General features: G+C 41.2%; 1 protein-coding gene across 1 annotated transcript in view; it reads right to left on the bottom strand.

Moving 5' to 3' along the window:
* The window catches only part of dtx2 (deltex 2, E3 ubiquitin ligase), a 449,633-nt gene that overhangs the window by 233,001 nt on the left and 198,621 nt on the right, over window positions 1-18,011 (bottom strand). The window lies entirely within an intron of this gene.

Here is an 18,011-nt window from a genome sequence, read left to right as displayed (position 1 = left end):
AAACAAACTGGAGGATGGCCTCACCCCGTCTTGTCTGACTCCAACACCCAGAAGGAATCCACCCTCTGGCTAGTGCTGCATCTGAGGGGAGGAGTGCAGATCTTTGTCAAGACCCTCACTGGCGAGACCATCCCCCTGGAGGTTGAACCAAGTGAGAACATTGAGATTGTCACGGCCAAAATCCAGGACATGGGAGGGATTCTGGCTGACTGCAAGCAGAGGATGATCTTTGCTGGAAAACAACTGTAAGATAGATGCACCCTGTCCAGAAGGAATCCTAACCTGACTATGCCAGATGGAAGAAGCTTGCGTCACATTTGTTTCACAGGTTACTTCCATCTGGGACCTCGGTAGCACAGTCATGAAGGGGCGGTCCTTTTTTTTTTCAAGCTACTTGGCAGGTGATTGGATGATCCCGCCCCTAGCAGCCGCTGATTGGTTCGAACACGCAGCGGTGCGGGCAGCTCTACTGTCTGAGCGAGTCCAGATGGAGGCTGTATTGTGAAGTCAATACCGCCCCCATCTGGCGAGGTCAGGTTAAAGGAATCCACCCCAGGTCTTAAGGGGAGGGCAGTACGTGATTCCATAATATTTTTTTTCTTCTTTTTTTCCACACTTTTTTTTAATGGGATTGGCTACATGGCTTACAAAGATGTGCACATCTCAAATGTTCAAGTAAATGTATGACATGAGGTGCTAAGAATCCAACATGAAGGGTTGCCTGCGGAAAGATTTCCAAACCTGATTTGAACGAATAAATTGCCAGGAAACTTTAAAATATATTAGATAAAAAATATATAAATAAACAAGCAAACAAAGAAGCATTATGTATCAAACAAGTTTGATACATTTTATATCACAATGTTATACCACACTCCTCCCCAGGCCAACAGTGGGGAGTGGCAAAAACATCTATAAACATTCAAGATACACATAAAAAGGGGCGGTGGGGTGGTAACCCACCCAGGCGCCCGACTAAAAACAAGTTTGCCTCTCAAAATCCAACCCTACGTCCTCGCTGTGAGAGGTGGAAGCAGGTAATGCTGACTAACAGGGCTCTGGTAAAACTGCAATGGCTTGTACATTTGTTTGCCGTCTTCTCTCCAGCAGACAGGATGGATCTTCTATGGGAGAAAAAGGTTCAGACTCTATATGGTTTTCATCCACTCGATTCTTCCTCATTCCCTTGTAATATGATGTCGTTATTGCAGCTTAGTTTTGAGTAGTTTGCATAGAGCATACAATGAAATACCATCGCAGTTTGTATCATAATGAGGGCACATTTGACTGAATAAAAAGAGGCAATGGGAGCTTACTTCCTCACCTCTTCACCTTCGAATAGGCTCTATGCACAGCCGCCGTATTGTAAAGAAATTGGGCCTCTTCCTTACTTCCTTCACAGGTGTTACCAATGATACTAATGAAGGCTCTGTTCTATTCTGGTCAAACAGAGTCAGGGTGCTGATATTGTGCATGTTGGCTCACTGGAAACACTCTGCTGCACCAGTGGGTCTCAAAGTGTGGTCCAGGGAACCTCATGGTTCCTTGAGGGTGTTCCAAATGGACCCTTATGGGTGTATAACTCTGAGAGTGTACAAATGCGGGTCCATTTGGTTCCATTTGTACACTCAGAGTTATGGGGGTCCTTGAAATCAAAAAGTTTGAGAACCACTGTGCTACACTAAATGGAACAGAGCCTTCATTAGTATCATTGGTAACACCTGTTAAGGAAGTAAGGAAGGGGCCCAATTTCGTTCCAATACAGCTGCTGTGCATAGAGCCTATTCCTCCTCTTTATGCCCTTTTCCTACCAATGGACTTTTTCAGCAGACACTAGCAGAGGCGATGCTGATGGTATTTCCCTTGAAGCATGTCGTAGCTCTAAACGTTCAACACGGTTATAGCATACCTGGTTTTGGTGGTGTATGGATCTGCTGGGTAACGGTAACTCAGGCCGATAGTAGAACGCATGCCAAAATCCACAGAAGTAATGTCCAATGTTTAACCACTTAAACATACGTCGCATTAAAAATGCGACGCATTGTGACGCAGTTTGAGCTATTTTTTGGCTAATGTTCCCCTGAGAATATGGATGATGGGGTTCAATTGGTTAATATCTGAGCACTTAATAGACACACTGCATGGTAAACTAGTTGCTGAGAGTGACTAAAAACAAATAAAAACTCAAATAAACAGTCGCCCGACACACTTTTACTTACACACCATATAACAGGCTAATGAAAAACAATTAAATGAAGCTCTGATCAGTCTCAACATAGAGAAGGTTATAGCTGGCCTTTTCTGTATAGAGTTCTAGAGGATGGGTTTCAATAACCAATTTATTAGATGCATACGATCTTTATATAAAAACCCAACCGCTAGAATAAAGATAAATGGCCATCTGTCAGCTGTTTAGAGGCCTGTGCCAGAGCTGTTGCATTAACATCACTCTTGCAATATTCATAGAGCCTTTAGCTCAAGCTATTCGACAAAACAACCAGCTGAACACAATCACCACAGCAAAAGAGGAACTTAACATATAATAAGACTTTTTGAAGATGATATACCTATCTTCAAAATCCGAACTATCCAAAATATTACAAAAATATACTCCCTTAACTACATACCAACTAACTAAGGCATATAGGCAAGACTAATCATGCAGGCATATACATTTAAGTACGATGCTAAATCATTGAAATACTGGGAATGCCAACAATCACTTAGGAACTGAAAACAAACTACAATGTAATGATTAGAAAATTATTGGCAGAGAGGAGTTGGGAGAGTAGAATATTCCCAGGGTTCGGATTGGCTCGTGACAATGCAGAAAAAAGGTCAACATTGGTACTGGATTTAACTGAATTTGGCTTGTGAAATTAAATGCTGCTGCGGCTGTTTTGCCATTTCTTATCACTACCAGTCAGAATTCCATGACTCTATGTTTACAGCGTGGGATTACCAGATATCCTGGTTTATCTGAGCCGGAGCAAAGCCAAGCGTAACATTTAAGACTCTCCAAAATGACAAGGAAAACAGAGGTCTAGTACTGCCAAATCTCAGAGAGAACTATTACACTGCCCAAATTAGATACATAGTCTATTGGTGCTCCCTGGAGTATCAGGCTAGATGGAAACACATTGCAATAAATCTGGGTCAATCTCATCCTCAGGCCAGTCTAGGTGGAAAAGAATATACAGACCAAAAGGGACTAAGGGAGACAATTCTATCTTAGAAGAATCATCTTAGAAATCTTAGAAAAAATATCGTATGAGATTGTTAATATAAAAATAATTAAACAAAACACAACACAAATTTCAAGGAGACAGAAAACTTCAGATTTGGCCTTCTCAGACTCCCAGGCAGTCTTGTACAAGGTTACACTTTACAAGAGCAAACACAAATTAAAAGGAGCTAGTTCATGAATTTTTAACTAAGTTCACAGTCCCCCCCAAAAAAGTATGAGCTTTCCACAGCTATTTTATTTTATTTTCAACTTAAACCATAGACGCCAATTTATGTTTCTGCCGGTGGTTGCTCGAAACATTTGAATACCACTCCCCCACGATAAACCTGCAATAACCAGCCTACATGACCTAGCCAAACGCTCGCATTTCAGCACCATTTGGAATGGACAGCAAAGAACACACACACACACACACACACACACACACACACACACACACACACACACACACACACACACACACACACACACACACACACACACACACACACACACACACACACACACACACACACACACACACACACACACACACACACACACGGATGGCTCAGCCCATATGAGCCACACCATAAAGGTAGGCTATAGCCTTTACTGTGTATTATGCAATTAAACTTTTATAAAGGAAAAGAGTCACTGCTGTATGTTTTTTCCCTGTCATTATCAATGTGCTGCATGGATGAATACAGTATCAAAATGAACAGATCTGCAAGCTCGAAACGTGGTGCGAAGTGACACATTTTGAGCTTGTTGATCTGCTATTTTTGATACTTTTGAATTATAATCCTGAAAAGTAAGTTTTGGACATATGAGGTTTCCACCTGACAGAGATTATTTGCGAATGGATACTTTGACTAGCCATGCACAAAAATATGTTCAATAGGCATGCACTTTTTTTTTGTAAGGTGTAGAGAAAAAAGATTGACAGCTATGGGCCTATCCTCTTAGAAAACTAAACAAAACTAACTTTTGAAAACCTCAAAGGAGAATTTAGTTCAGAAAACGGGACCTTGTTTAGATGTACAGCTGAGAGACTTCCATGAAACAACAGAAAAAGGGAATTTCAGCAGAATGTAATTAAGTGATTGAAGCGTTGACAGGTGCGTACAAATGAACCACTTCAAGGTCGTTTCTAAACTGTTTACAAAAACGTAACAGAAGTAATTCTCGCATGCTACAATCAAACTGGGAACTAGATCTGAACATTAGCCCTAACTGTCACATAATGATTGGCATGTGTAGATGTAAGAATTTTCCGCTGACTCTAAAAGATTTAATCAGCTTTTTTATAACCCACCACATATATATATATATATATATATTTTTTTTTTAATAGGCAAACAGCAGCGATGTTGGTGACAGTGTGGGCAGATCAATGCCGATCGCATTTGGTCATTTATATCCTCCTATAATTCTACAAACCTCTGTGGTGGTGGTGAGGCCAAAACTGTCTGCCCGGTTCTCCTCAGTGGCTGGAGCAATTGATCTGAATTTGCACACACACATTGACCATGCCCACGGAACCTGCGAAGCCCGTTTTTCGACAGGACGCGCAATAACCCCACGTTTGCAACTATACTTTCGCCTGCGCACTTCACCGGGTATGGACTAGTACTGTAAATTACAAGCATTTTGGGAAAGGCGCGCATCAGCAAGGACTCGAGGGAGTGCGGTGCCCGCCATGTAGTTCGGATATGCGGTCGTCCAGATTCCAGACCCACCGATCTGACTGATATGTCCACATAGGCTATATGAGCATAGAAATCCAGTTCTCCAGAACCGCAGATCCAACTGATTTGTCCATACATGAGCATAATAGATATTAGCCAGTTAACCAGAACCACCAATCCAACCCGTATGCCCATATATGGGCATATGGGCATTCACTGATGAGGATCATCAGGGATCTCCATGGGCATAAAAGGGACAAGGACTGACAGATACAAAAGGGACACAGACAGACGGGTACAATGGGTACTCTGATAAATCCCCCGACACTACTACTCAGACATATCGGTGCTAGATGTGAGGGCCCCGCAGCGGCCCGAACCTCTATTAGTGAAAATAATCAATCTACAAGTTACACACATCGTGACGCGTTGTGAGCTTGTAGATCGACTATTTTCACTATTATCATTATATTTTGTAATATGTACTTTTGAACACTTAAGTATTTAAAAAAACACATACGGGTCTTTCCGATATAGTCCAGGCAGTACTTTAACTCAAGTACAAATTGGACAATTTGACAATTACTCAGTGTAAGAGTAATAATTGTCTAAGGAAGGACATCTGCATACTTGCATTTAAAAGGCCCATCACAAGGAGCTGGTTGAAATGCAATCTGGGAACCCATCGTCAAAAAAAAAGGAAAAACAGCGCCCTCTGCTGTTTTTCACTTATTCATTTGACTCTGGGCAGAGCTGTACGGAGGACCCGTGCTCAGGGAAACCGGGGTTTTGGTCTGCCTTCAGCCTTCCACTTCCGGTGGTGCGACTATTTTTTCATTCCCACTAACAATATTTCTCCACGGAACATGGATCGTTTTGGTTATAAGCCCACTTGTTTCTATGATGAAAGAGCAAGTTAAAATGTTACTAATGTTACTAATGTGTAACGTGGTTTTGTCGGCTCCGAGGACGCTATTGTTAAATGAGTTTCGGTTTGTTTCCAGTGGGAAACAAGCCGCACACACATAAATCCCGCCCACTACATTTGATTGGGTAAAGCGCGGCCTGCTTCCTGATCTGATGGCACGCCCACTTGTAGCCAATGTGAATAGGTTCTCAACAAGGCTACCGACAGATTCAAGCGCAGTGATGGATCTGTTCTTGAGAGATTAGTTTAAATGTTACCCTCCAAGGCCAAGACAGTGGATCAACATTGTAGAGGGAAAAACCCTCGTTTTTTTTGTGGGTGTTGTTGAGGATTGAAAAATAAATAAATAATGAATCTTTTTTATCACAAATAACAAGTTGTACATCTACATCATCAAAGGATGTTGTGGTAATGTAACAAAATCTCAACATCAATTTCAACATTTCCTGTAAGTCTGTACAGGAGGGTTAATAATCAATATTCAAAAAATGTAAAAAAGGAAAAAAGAATCTTGATGTTTTGGAATGTTGCTGTAATGCGAAATATCAAGGACAAGTTTTTGAAAAGTTGTTGTCAATAAATGTTTTGAAATTCTCATTAAGCTTGTTTTTTTTATGAAACCAGGATTCCATGATAATAAGGCCTCGCATTTAATGTGTCATGCTCTACTATTTAAAGGCTCATTTCAATATTTATTACATGAAATATTAATCATGCTGCTCCCACAGAGATTCATCATTTCCTGAGACAGATTTCTGAATGGAATTAGGAGCCGAGATGGGCTGTTTCATGCCCACTCAGTCAAGTGGGATAAAGCGATCGTTTATACTTCGTCAAACGACTGTGTCGTACCACGCAGAGATCGTATTTCCAACTGGAGAAAAAAAGGACGCTGACTTTGCATTTAGCGTCAACACTTTTATTTTTTTTCCAGTTGCAAACACGACATTTTTGGTCCATGCGGTCAATTGACAAAGGATTAATTAGCCTTTAGCCCAAGTGGCATAAAGCAGTCGCCTTCTTTTTTCTGGATATTTCATCGGCAGTGTTCTCCAGCAAACCTTCTCATGTTGGTGGAGACGTTTCTGGCATGTTGTGCATCATTTGAGCTAGTAGTAGGAAGGAAGGCGTCCCGGGGGCAAGTGTTTGGTCAATGCAGCCCTGTGCAGCTCTGTCTCTCTCTCACTCTATCTTCTCTTTTTCCCGTCTTCCAACGCCTCTCTCTCTCTCTCGGAGGACCTTCCCTTCCCTTCCATTCCTTGCAGAATGTGGCTTGTCAGAAGAGATCAGAATGACTCATCTCAGGAGAACGGGGCTGCTCACATCGACCCACGCAGGGCCAGGGTTTGCAGGGGGGGTCCATCAGTGGTTCAGGCCTCCATAAAGGGAGCACACACCACTGTCTGTTACACTACATGTGCGTGTTTACCACCTCACTTAATGTATAAAGCATCCCCCCCCCTGCACCCAGTGCACGTTACATTAACTATCTAAATGAATGCTGTTTTAATGCCATTTGTTATTATCAGCGACACTGGCTAAGCTCTTGATTTGCTAATGTCCCCGGGGACTTGAGCTAATTTGTATTTGGTGGAGGATGGATGACAAGAGGAAATAGAGAGAGGGCTGATATCGGCTCGGCTGTGATTGTGCTGTTGTATTATGGTGGAATGTTCAGGGGACATCTACATTTCAGTCATTAAGTCACACTCTTAATCCATTAGGACCGAGAAAGCGTCTGTTGTCATCAGATATACAAGCACCGAGTGCCACGCTACGAGCTTGTAGATCTGCTATTTTTGGAAAAATCATGAACATGTGTGCAAATCTTTGAATATTTTTCAAGCAAACATTTTCAAATCTTTGCTTCTGGGGATTCTACAAAATGTCTTCTAAATCTAAACAGTTTTTTTTTTAAATAACTTGTTGCTATAATCAGTGGTTTTCAAACTTTTTCATGTCAAGGACCCCCAAAATGATATGTGTTTGGCTGCGGACCCCCATCTCAAAATATGTTGTTCCAGGGACCCCCCAGAAGCAAAGATTTGAGTCACAAATGTTCGCTTTAAACAATATATATTCAAAGATTTGCACCAATTTTTCACGAATATTTATTTTTTGCAGATCTACAAGCTCGTATATCGAGCTTGTATATCTGCTATTTTTGAATAGCCAAAGAAATCTAAAACGACACAGATGCGTTCCCGGCTTTAATGGGTTAAGATAAACTGGCCAGCAATCCAGGCTGTTGTAGATTTATTCCCCACTGGGAAATTACTCTCAGATTATGGATAACGCAGTAGGGCACTGCTGTAAATAACAATGCTTTCTTGAGTTGTTTTGCGTTAATTGTGGGTCTCCCTCTCCCTTGAACTGAGGGTCAGACAGTTCAGCATTAAGTCATACAAATGCAGATAACATTTAATAGAGCTAATGTTGAAGTGCTGTTTCATCTTCCTCCTTCATACTTTAAAGGCCAATCTGCATCCAGACAAATTGAGAGAGAGGTCTCTCTTCCTCGTGAAGAGAGGCAATGCGCTACTTTCAACTGGTAATCTAAGTAATACTGTTGTAGTTTGTTATCCGGTCTGTTAATGCCGCAATGAGTTGTACCACTGGCAAGCAGTGGTGGAAAAAGTACTCAAATGTTTTACTTAAGTAAAAGTATCAATACTGCAATGTAGAACTACTCCGTTAAAATTCCGGAATTCAAAATGTACTTGAGTAAAAGTACAAAAGTATTGGTATCAAAATGTACATTAAGTACCAAAAGTAAAAGTACAAAAATGTTTGAAAATAGCCGATCTACAAGCTCACAACGCGTCGCATCGCGACGCGTTGTGAGCTTGTAGATCGGCTATTTTCAAATAGTCTATGTATAAAATAGGGCTAAAGTGGTTAATGTATGTTTTATAATATCATAATTTATGTCTGAAAAGTAACTAGTAACTCAATTTGTTAAATAATTGTAGTGGAGTAAAAGTACAATATTTGCCACTGAGATGTAGTGGAGTAGAAGTAAAAGTACATAAAACTGGAAATACTCAAGTAAACTAAAATACGTCAAAATTAAAGTACAGTACTTGAGTAAATGTACTTAGTTACTTTACACCACTGCTGCCAAGTTTACGTTTACACACGCATGCAACGCAGTTACACATGAATGAGTGCTACTTCTCGCCGTAGAGAGAGCGGTTATGAATAGAAATGAATGAATATGAAAAGAAAAGTGCTCATCGTATCAGCATTTGTGTGCAGGCAAACTAAAACTGATATAATTTGGATCACAGCAAACACTGCATGCTTTGTTGCATGAGCATAGGGTAACGTTCATGTTTATCATCCTGACTGGCTGTCCCTTTCAATGTCCCTGACTGAACCAACCGCCCACTCCCCCCCGCAATGCTCACACACTTCTCCAGCAGGCACGTGCAGGGGGCGGGGGGCTGAGGGGGCATGAGCACATGCACTTTTGCCCCTGATCCCCAAAGTGCACATTCAATTTATTTTTCATATGTTGGCCATACATCTTGGTTAAATCGGCATCTTAATAAAGGCCAGCCTTACTGCATATTCTTTTTCAAGAATCTAAAAGCATGGACTATCAAACTGAAGCTAGAATTCTGATTCAGAGCTACAATAGCTATATTATTGTGTCATTAATAGTTCAATGTATTATTCTCTGTATTAGTTCTTTGACGTTTTCTATGATTTTCTAGGTTTATCGTAGATGAACACACACAGACAGACACATGCAAGCTATAATTCAACAGGTTATGGCGTATGGTGTTTTAAAAGAATGTTTCGGTGTGCCTTTTGTGAACTTTGAGCACCCACCCTTCTAGCAGTCTCTGCACGGCTCCTGCTCTCAGGGGGGGGAATCGTCTCACACTTTGAAAACGCGTGGCCTCGATGATTAAGGGTTAAATCCCTAGTATTTTGCAGTGCTATTTAAAGCGCTGAATGCAAAGCATAATGCAAATGCGCACGAACATCGGAAAAAAAAGAACCGTAGGTACAGCAGAAGAACTGCGCGGTTTGTTGTTTGGTCATGACCTGTTTCACACCGACTGCAACATAGCCAGAGGCCCCGTTAGTTACTGTTGCAGTCAAAGTCAGTGATCATCAGCTGACTAATCAAAAAGACACAACGGGAAGCTCGGCTATAGTGTAGTGCTCCCATCCACCTCGGTATAAACTGGTGATATGCTGCCCTCAGCACATCAGCTTACTTTCTGTCCGCCAAGGTCCAGAGAGACCAACGTCGTGTGAAGAAACAAATAGATTACCAGTTTAGATAAAGGTCACTGTTGCAGCTGTTTAAATCTAACAGCATTGCTAGTGGGAAGCTAAATGTTACCGGTGCATCTTTCTCGTCCATGTTTGCTCACCCTTTTGCTGACACAAAAGCGATTAAGTTGATTCTACCATAACCCGATCACACTGTAAAAAAACAACGGTGTGGGTTTGATGTTTGCTGCTGTGATCGTGCAGTAGCTGTGACAGGCATATTGTGGCTCCATGTTGTGGTAAATCACTATAAACACTACATTTTTGCTGTCAAGTATTTCTCCATTTACAGATCGAATTGCATAATAAAATGTGAAATACGAATTTCCTATTTGTTAGTGTTTAGTTTTTTCAAATGTATTTTACAAGAAGTTCGGCCAATATTGTTGGACGAAAATAATCATGCTCCAAAGAGGCAAATGTATAGTGAGCAATGAAAAGTAGACAAAACAATGCGTAAATAAAGCGAGAACGTGGCTAGTATTGTAGTGACATGTGATATGTTGTTGTTGTGTTGATACCGAAACAATGAGTTGGCATCACCGGGGCACAAGAAGGGCTGACTTTTCTCAAATGTAATATAGGGTGATGATGTGCCATATTGAAATATTAGGGAAAAAATTGTTTACATGTTCAAAAGGCCAGAGGACGCACCATGATATAATAAACATGGTCTGATTAATATAAATGAAGAGATGAATGAAAAGCCAAATCATTGTTGCCAGTGTACACTTTTTTCCTCTCTGTACTCTGATATACAGTATCTACTTGTAGATCTACCGATATCACTCTCAGGGGTGTACGGTGTGTGGTTTGGATGTGATAAGTTAGCAGATCCCCTGGGCTAGTCCACACGTGGTAAACATGGTGAAAATATATTACTAAGGTGTAATATTACTAAGTGAAAATATATTACTAAGGTGTAATATTGACAATTGTGTGAAGATATATTACTAAGGTACACAAGGTACACATGTAATATTGGCAATTGTGTGTGTTGTAGTTGTGTTGTGGCGAGGGCCACTGCATTTTACTGCATTTTACTGCTTTTATTTTATTTTATTTTATTTTTAGCACGTCGACACGTTGTGGACCCTCCAGGGCAGATCCTTTTGTCTATGTTTATTCTATATATCTTGTATAACCCCGATATCATTCTCAGGGGTGTACGGTGTGTGGTTTGGATGTGATAAGTTAGCAGATCCCCTGGGCTAGTCCACACGTGGTAAACATGGTGAAAATATATTACTAAGGTGTAATATTACTAAGTGAAAATATATTACTAAGGTGTAATATTGACAATTGTGTGAAGATATATTACTAAGGTACACAAGGTACACATGTAATATTGGCAATTGTGTGAAGTGTGGATATTTCTTTAGCTGTGTTGTAGAGGACAGTGGCCACTACATTTAAGTTATATCCATTTGTGTTGTAGTTGTGTAGTGGCGAGGGCCACTGCATTTTACTGCATTTTACTGCTTTTATTTTATTTTATTTTATTTTTGTTTGCTTTATTGTTAAATTGGTTCTAACTGTAATTGTATCCTTGCTCTGTAAAGCACTTTGAGCTGCATTTCATGTCATGAAAGGTGCTATACAAATAAAGTTTATTATTATTATTATTATTATTGTTTGATTTACATAATGTTATGAACAGCTCTTGTTCTGGAGCACTGTAATGTCCTAAACAAATGGAAAATTGTGCACTTCCGAAATGAAGATGCTGCATTATAGATTAAAGTTAGATTAAAGTTGTTCCGCAATGCTTTAAACTTAAATTGGGACAAATGGCAGCAGAGGGGAGTTATGAAATCATGTTTTTATAGTAGGCTACCTGGCTCAAAATAAAACAAATTACTATCAGGATGAATGTATTTTTATTCACTATTATATCTAGTGGTAAGTGTCCAAGCTACATAAGTCTGAGTCTAATCTATTACCCTGTCTATTCACACGTACACAATGCACTATACAGTATGGTTAGTGCATACAGTATACAGATGTGGTTAAAGACTAACAAAGCATACTGCGTTATCTAAACTTGGAATGAGATCTAGACACAGCAGAAATAGTATGAATTCATTAGTATTTTGTATAGAGAAATATAAATTATTAGGAAAATGCTTATTCAAACATCATTTGCAGATCCACTGACCAATGACCCAAATCGTTATGGATGTTTGGCATTTTGTGTACTGTCAAACTCATTTTGTTGAGCACAACCGCCGCCGGTGATTAAGAACACCCTGTGCTAATGAGAATATGCAAAATGGCTACAGTACATTTTTTGGCAATTAGTGGACAGACTGTTGTCCTCGTTAGACGGCATTGTGTTCAGCTGGTCAATATGGAGACGTGCAAAACCTCCTGATGGATAAAAGCTGAAAGAACTCTTCTCGGGGGTTTTGTTTTTTGGTGATTGCGACCTGCAGATCTCCTTTTTTTGGGGGGTGGGGGGGGGGCTACTCCCATGGTTCCCTAATAGCGGCGGATAATTACACACAGAGGGAGTTGGAGCTGTGTTGCAGAGCCGGTCTACTGTCACGGTGGCGAGGCAGTAGTGGTATTCTCCAGGGCAAGAGGGGGGCTGTTATTGTATGTCAGCTGGAGGAGATGAATGCCTCCGCTCCAGCCATGCATGCCAGCAGTCGTTGTTTCAGACCGCTGATAAACGATCCTCTCTCCTACTGGTGGTGCAATCCCCCCCCAAACCCCAACCCCTCCCTCAAAACCCAGTTAATCTCAACCCCATTGAGGGCCCCGTCACGTACAGCGGTGGGAGGCCTGTGTGCAGCGCGTGCGTGTGTGTGTGTCTTTGTGTGTGCGCGCGCGCGTGTGTGTGTGTGGGTGGGTGTCTGTGTTTGGGGGTATGATGCCAGTGTTGTGTGCATGAGAGAGAGAGAGAGAGAGAAAGAGGGGGGTACGATGCCAGTGTTGTATTTCTTTCCATATGTTTAGTGTTCACATTTAGTTAGTTCGAACATATACAGTATACTTCTCTTTATAGATATATAAATATTTAGCTACGCGTAAATATACTGCTCATTTTAGAGTCATATAAGCTCACAGTGATCATACATAGTGACAGTTTGTTCCTAAACACTCACATTCAAGAATTCTCATCTTTTCCAAAGCAGGCTGAAATGACAGCAGTAGAAACTAGAAAAAGTGCTCCTCGGAGCACAGGTCTCCGCCAGGTCAGGTAGGTATGTGGACCAGCAATGTTCTGAATTCACCAATCAGGATGGAATGTAAAAAATCGGACGGATCCGTCTTGATCACTTGACTATAGAGATAATGTGTACCGGTTTGCGTGATGAATCAAGTTTTGTAAAAATCGGCCTCCTGGTGGCGCTATAATAGGGCAATGTTGAAAGGGTGGCATTTGTTCCTCAACGTAGTGTGAATGTGCGTGCAAAGTTTCACGGCAATCGGACACTGCGTTCATGATTTGCGGCATGTAGTTCAATACGGGCCATTCCTGCAAACTTTAGATGTCAATCGTAGCCAATCAGGTTGGAATATGAAAAATCAAACAGATCCGTCTTGATCACATGACTATAGAGATCATGTGTAACGATTTATGTTAAATTTGGATACAATCTGAAGGAGTAATATCCATATACGTAAGTCGGCCTCCTGGTGGCGCTATAAAAGGCAGATGTGAAAAATGCAGGGCAAAGGTTTTTCCTTGACCTGTTGGGAGTGCGCATACGAAGTTGTAAACAGATCGGTGCAGTTACGGGTAAAAACACAAATTGGCCTGTTATAGCGCCACCATGAGGCTGATTTGAAAATTTTGAAGTGGCATTTCTTCCTCGGCCATTTTCTTCCTACGTGCAAAATTTAACGGAAATTGCATGCTGTGTTCATGATTTGAGGCATTTTGTTCAACACGGAGCACTTCTGCAAACTTTGAAAGCCATTTTGAGCCAATCAGGATGGAATATGAAAAATATGAAAAACAATTTTCGTGTAATGACTATAGAGATACTGTGTACCGATTTGCGTGACGTTTGGAGAAAATCTGTAGGAGTACTGTTTTGCAAAAAGCGGCCTCCTGGTGGCGCTATAACAGGCCCATGTGAAAAACTTGGGGCAGAGGTTCTGAATTGGTATCCAGGGAGTGTGTGTGCACAGTTTCGCTGTGGTCAAGCCAACGGTGCCGGAGATTAGCTGTTCACAGACGGACACACACACGGACGGACGGATAGACGGACAGGGGGAAAAACATACTCTCTCGCCATGCCTTTCGGCCTGGCGGAGACAATAAAGGTCCCCGGAAAGGAATGGCTTAGATGTTTGTAATTTGGCTGATAAATATCCTAAGGTAGAATCTGCCTGTTATACTATTGATATTAGCTATGGATAACTCAGAAGTATTTATTAAAATAAAATAAAAACAGTCAGAGTAGGGTAGACTGCCTAGATAGATACTCATATGTCCAAAAGATAGGGAAGCTCAAAACGTTTGAGCTTGTGTATCTGCTATACTTTTGATGCTTTTGTGTGACGCTGTAGTATGATCAAGTAGGGCGTTAATTTACCAAAAAACACAAAAAGTTAGAATATGGAGATAAGAGGTTTCTGCCCCGACAGCAACGGTAAACTATGAAATATGACTGACGGGTGACTAACTAATGACTACGCAGACCACTTCACACAAGGCATTCTAGAGTGTGAGGACATCGTAGGATTGAGGGGACGTAGGGGTGACTCTGGTTAACCACACAAGGTTAACCAGTTCGCAATATCTACGGCTTTTCTTGTTGTATACCTGATCGGCAGAAGTTGTCAAGAGAAGGGTGTACTCTTTTTATAACATATAATAAAATAGGGACGGCGACGCACGGCGGGTTGAAATACACAAATCTCTGTAGGTTTGTGATTATTATTATTTATTTATTTTGATTGAACAAGCTCATGTAACAAGGATAACACAAAAAGGATAACACAAAAAGCTCCAGCGGCTTGTTTTCCATTGTTGGTCCAGTTAAATAATAACTATTGGTTCCATTGGAACACAAGTTCTAGGATGCATAGCAAGTGCTACCCAAGTTCTACTTTCCATTTCCTGAAAAGATAAAGTTTTGGACATGCAAGGTTTCCAGCCAACAGTGACGATACAGGGTTTAAATGGTTAAGGTGGGTGATAGCTCAGGGGGAGAAGGCCAAGTAAATATTCTCGGAGTCTGTATTAGCGGTGAAGGTTTCCCACAGGAAGGTGTTTTTTTCGGAGCAGATGGTTGCCTGCCACTATAGTGCAAGTTCAGTGAGCTTCCTGCCCTTTTCCCCTCCTTTTACTCACCCTAGATGTCAGGGGCTCCCCTGATGGGAGACTGACAGCCAATCACATGCTCAGTAGCGTGGATGACATCCGGTAACCGGAGGAGGTGAGGCCACTACACCAGAACTACGGCTCCAGACTATAGCTTTGTGACATTCAGGATTCTGCATAATAATGCTGCCCCGGCTGTGCAGGCTTTCGTTGCCCTAAGAAAGTTGGTGAAACAAAAGGCCAAATGGATTTGCCTCTAAAATTATGTATTAATGAGGCCTGAAAAACCTGAAATTGTGACCACAATTGTGTGTGAGTGTGACTTTCTCCTGTTGCCCACATGTCACTGACACGTTTTCTTTTTTTTTTCTTATATATTTTTTTAAGGTACTCCACTCCACATCACAACAAGGTTCCTTATTTCCCTGAGTCACATCTACTATGTATAAGGCAGCCCTCATGCACTTTGCACCCGTGCAAACGGAAGGCAGGCACCACTGTACCACTGTAAGGCAGGCAGGCACTAGGAGGCAAAAAAGCTTCCAGAGAGAGAAATTGGAAACTGCACGTATGATATCCGCTGATCAGCTTACAGAAGTAAACAATACAAGCATTTTGGACGCAAGACATGTTTTTTTAAGTTATTATTACACAATATTTATTTATTTTAAAGATATTTTTGGGGACTTTTTCCTTTTTGATAGGCAAAGGTCGTCGGGATCGGGAGTCGAATCTGCGACACGCCGTCAGGCTGGATTACCAGCCAATTCCGCACTCTTTGTAAAAGCTCTGTGTAAGTATCATTTTCTTGTTATTATTTGTCCACATAGAAGTGATTTGGTGTAGATGGAAAATAGTGGCCCAAGTACAGTTGCAACTCAGGTCTGTTTTACTAAGTCTAGACTCTTAGTAAAACGGAGTTGCACCTCTAGAATAGGGGTTAACAGCATTATAATATCCATCTCCACATATAAGCTGGTTCCAACGTTCAGCGAGCTATATCTGTGCTGTCTCTTCATGTCTGTATCTGTGTCATATAACTGACCTGAGTGCACAATGTGGCAGATTGGCACATCAAGCTGTGACTACCATAAGACGGGATCAAACAACATGAGCAAGAAAGGCTGTGTTAGACGTCATATTGCTGCTCCGAAGATTACCGTCTGATATCTGTAACAGCCCATCCCCACAGTGGATCATGCGGTAGCTTTACCATTGATGTGTAAATGTGTACAAACGTGCCGTGTACCAGGCAGCGAGCCCACAAAAAAAAGGATTCTGCACACACAAGCACTGTGTGGACGCCGCTCTCAGCATGAGATCCATTTTCAATCCTGCAGATTATATGACCCAGAAGGGCCGGGCTCTCTCTCTTCATCTGAAGTGGCACTTTGCATTCTGTAGTTCGGTTTCAGCACCGTGTCATTTTATACGCCTCTCATGGAGCCTTTTTTTCATGTCACCGAAAACCAAGACGAAATGGAAATCCGTGTCAGACCGGCCCTTCAGCGAGAATGAGATCATGGTGTGGAAATAGCCGAGTGTTACAATACGTGGGGCCTCTCTGACTCATCCTCACACGTTTAACACAGATCAGATCCTGAGAATCTGGACAGTCATTAAAGCTGTCCAACTTCAGGGATGGAGATAAACCTCTAATCCTCGAACAGTAATTCTGTGCTGAAAGGTTGAAACATTCAAATTTGTATTAAGTGCTCTCAGTTTGCGGTGCACTTTAGTGAGAAGAAGGCCAACATAGTGGACTTTTATAAAAGTCAGTTAAAGACTACACTTGCTCAATGTAAACAAAGAATATATACTGTATGCAGTGCAAGCATAATAATAAAAGCATACAGTACAGTAAGTAGCAAAATATGAACACTTAATTTCTCTTTTGTTCCTTGCCTTACTTGTATCCACTTTGTTTTAGTTTGACTTATTTCCAACATAATTTTTTTTTTATCATCTCCCAATGTGTGTCATTTGCCTACATTTCTCCTAATGTGTTGCGCAACGCGTAGATGAATCGCATTGTTTTGCATTTGTTCCTGTCAGGCGGTAATTAGAATTCACCTATAGCAAAGTATGGCATTACATTACCCTCTTCCCTTTCTGTCTTAAACTTAAAGATAGAAAGTGTCAATGACGCGTGTCACGCGAAGCCAGGTGTTCTTAGGTGGGAGAATTGAATACGTCAAAGTAGCCCTATATATACCTTTATATTTAGTTTGTTTGCCATCATGTTGAACAGGGTGGTTTTGTTTGTCGTTAATGAGTTTCTCCTCATCTATTGTAAGTGGTAAGTAGCCTTGGGAACCACTGGCTCTGTGGCCTATATAGGCAGTGGTGTAAAGTAACTAAGTACATTTACTCAAGTACTGTACTTAAAGGTCAAGACCACTTTGGTAGAGGTTTGGTTTGTGTAGTTACCTTGCCATGATGTAACTCCAAAGGTGGACAAGAAATGAAAAATAATTGCTCCATTAATTAGAAATTGATAATTAAAAATATGCTCCCCATTGACTTACATTGTACACTGAAACAGCTCTCAAAGTCACTCTTTTAGCCCATAAACGAACACAAACTAAGCTGATT

This window comes from Gymnoscopelus braueri, assembly GCF_963280865.1.
Source record: "Gymnoscopelus braueri genome assembly, chromosome: 8".
NCBI lineage: Eukaryota > Metazoa > Chordata > Actinopteri > Myctophiformes > Myctophidae > Gymnoscopelus > Gymnoscopelus braueri.
Note: the sequence above shows the minus strand (reverse complement) of the source record. Positions and strands in the feature narration are given on the sequence as shown.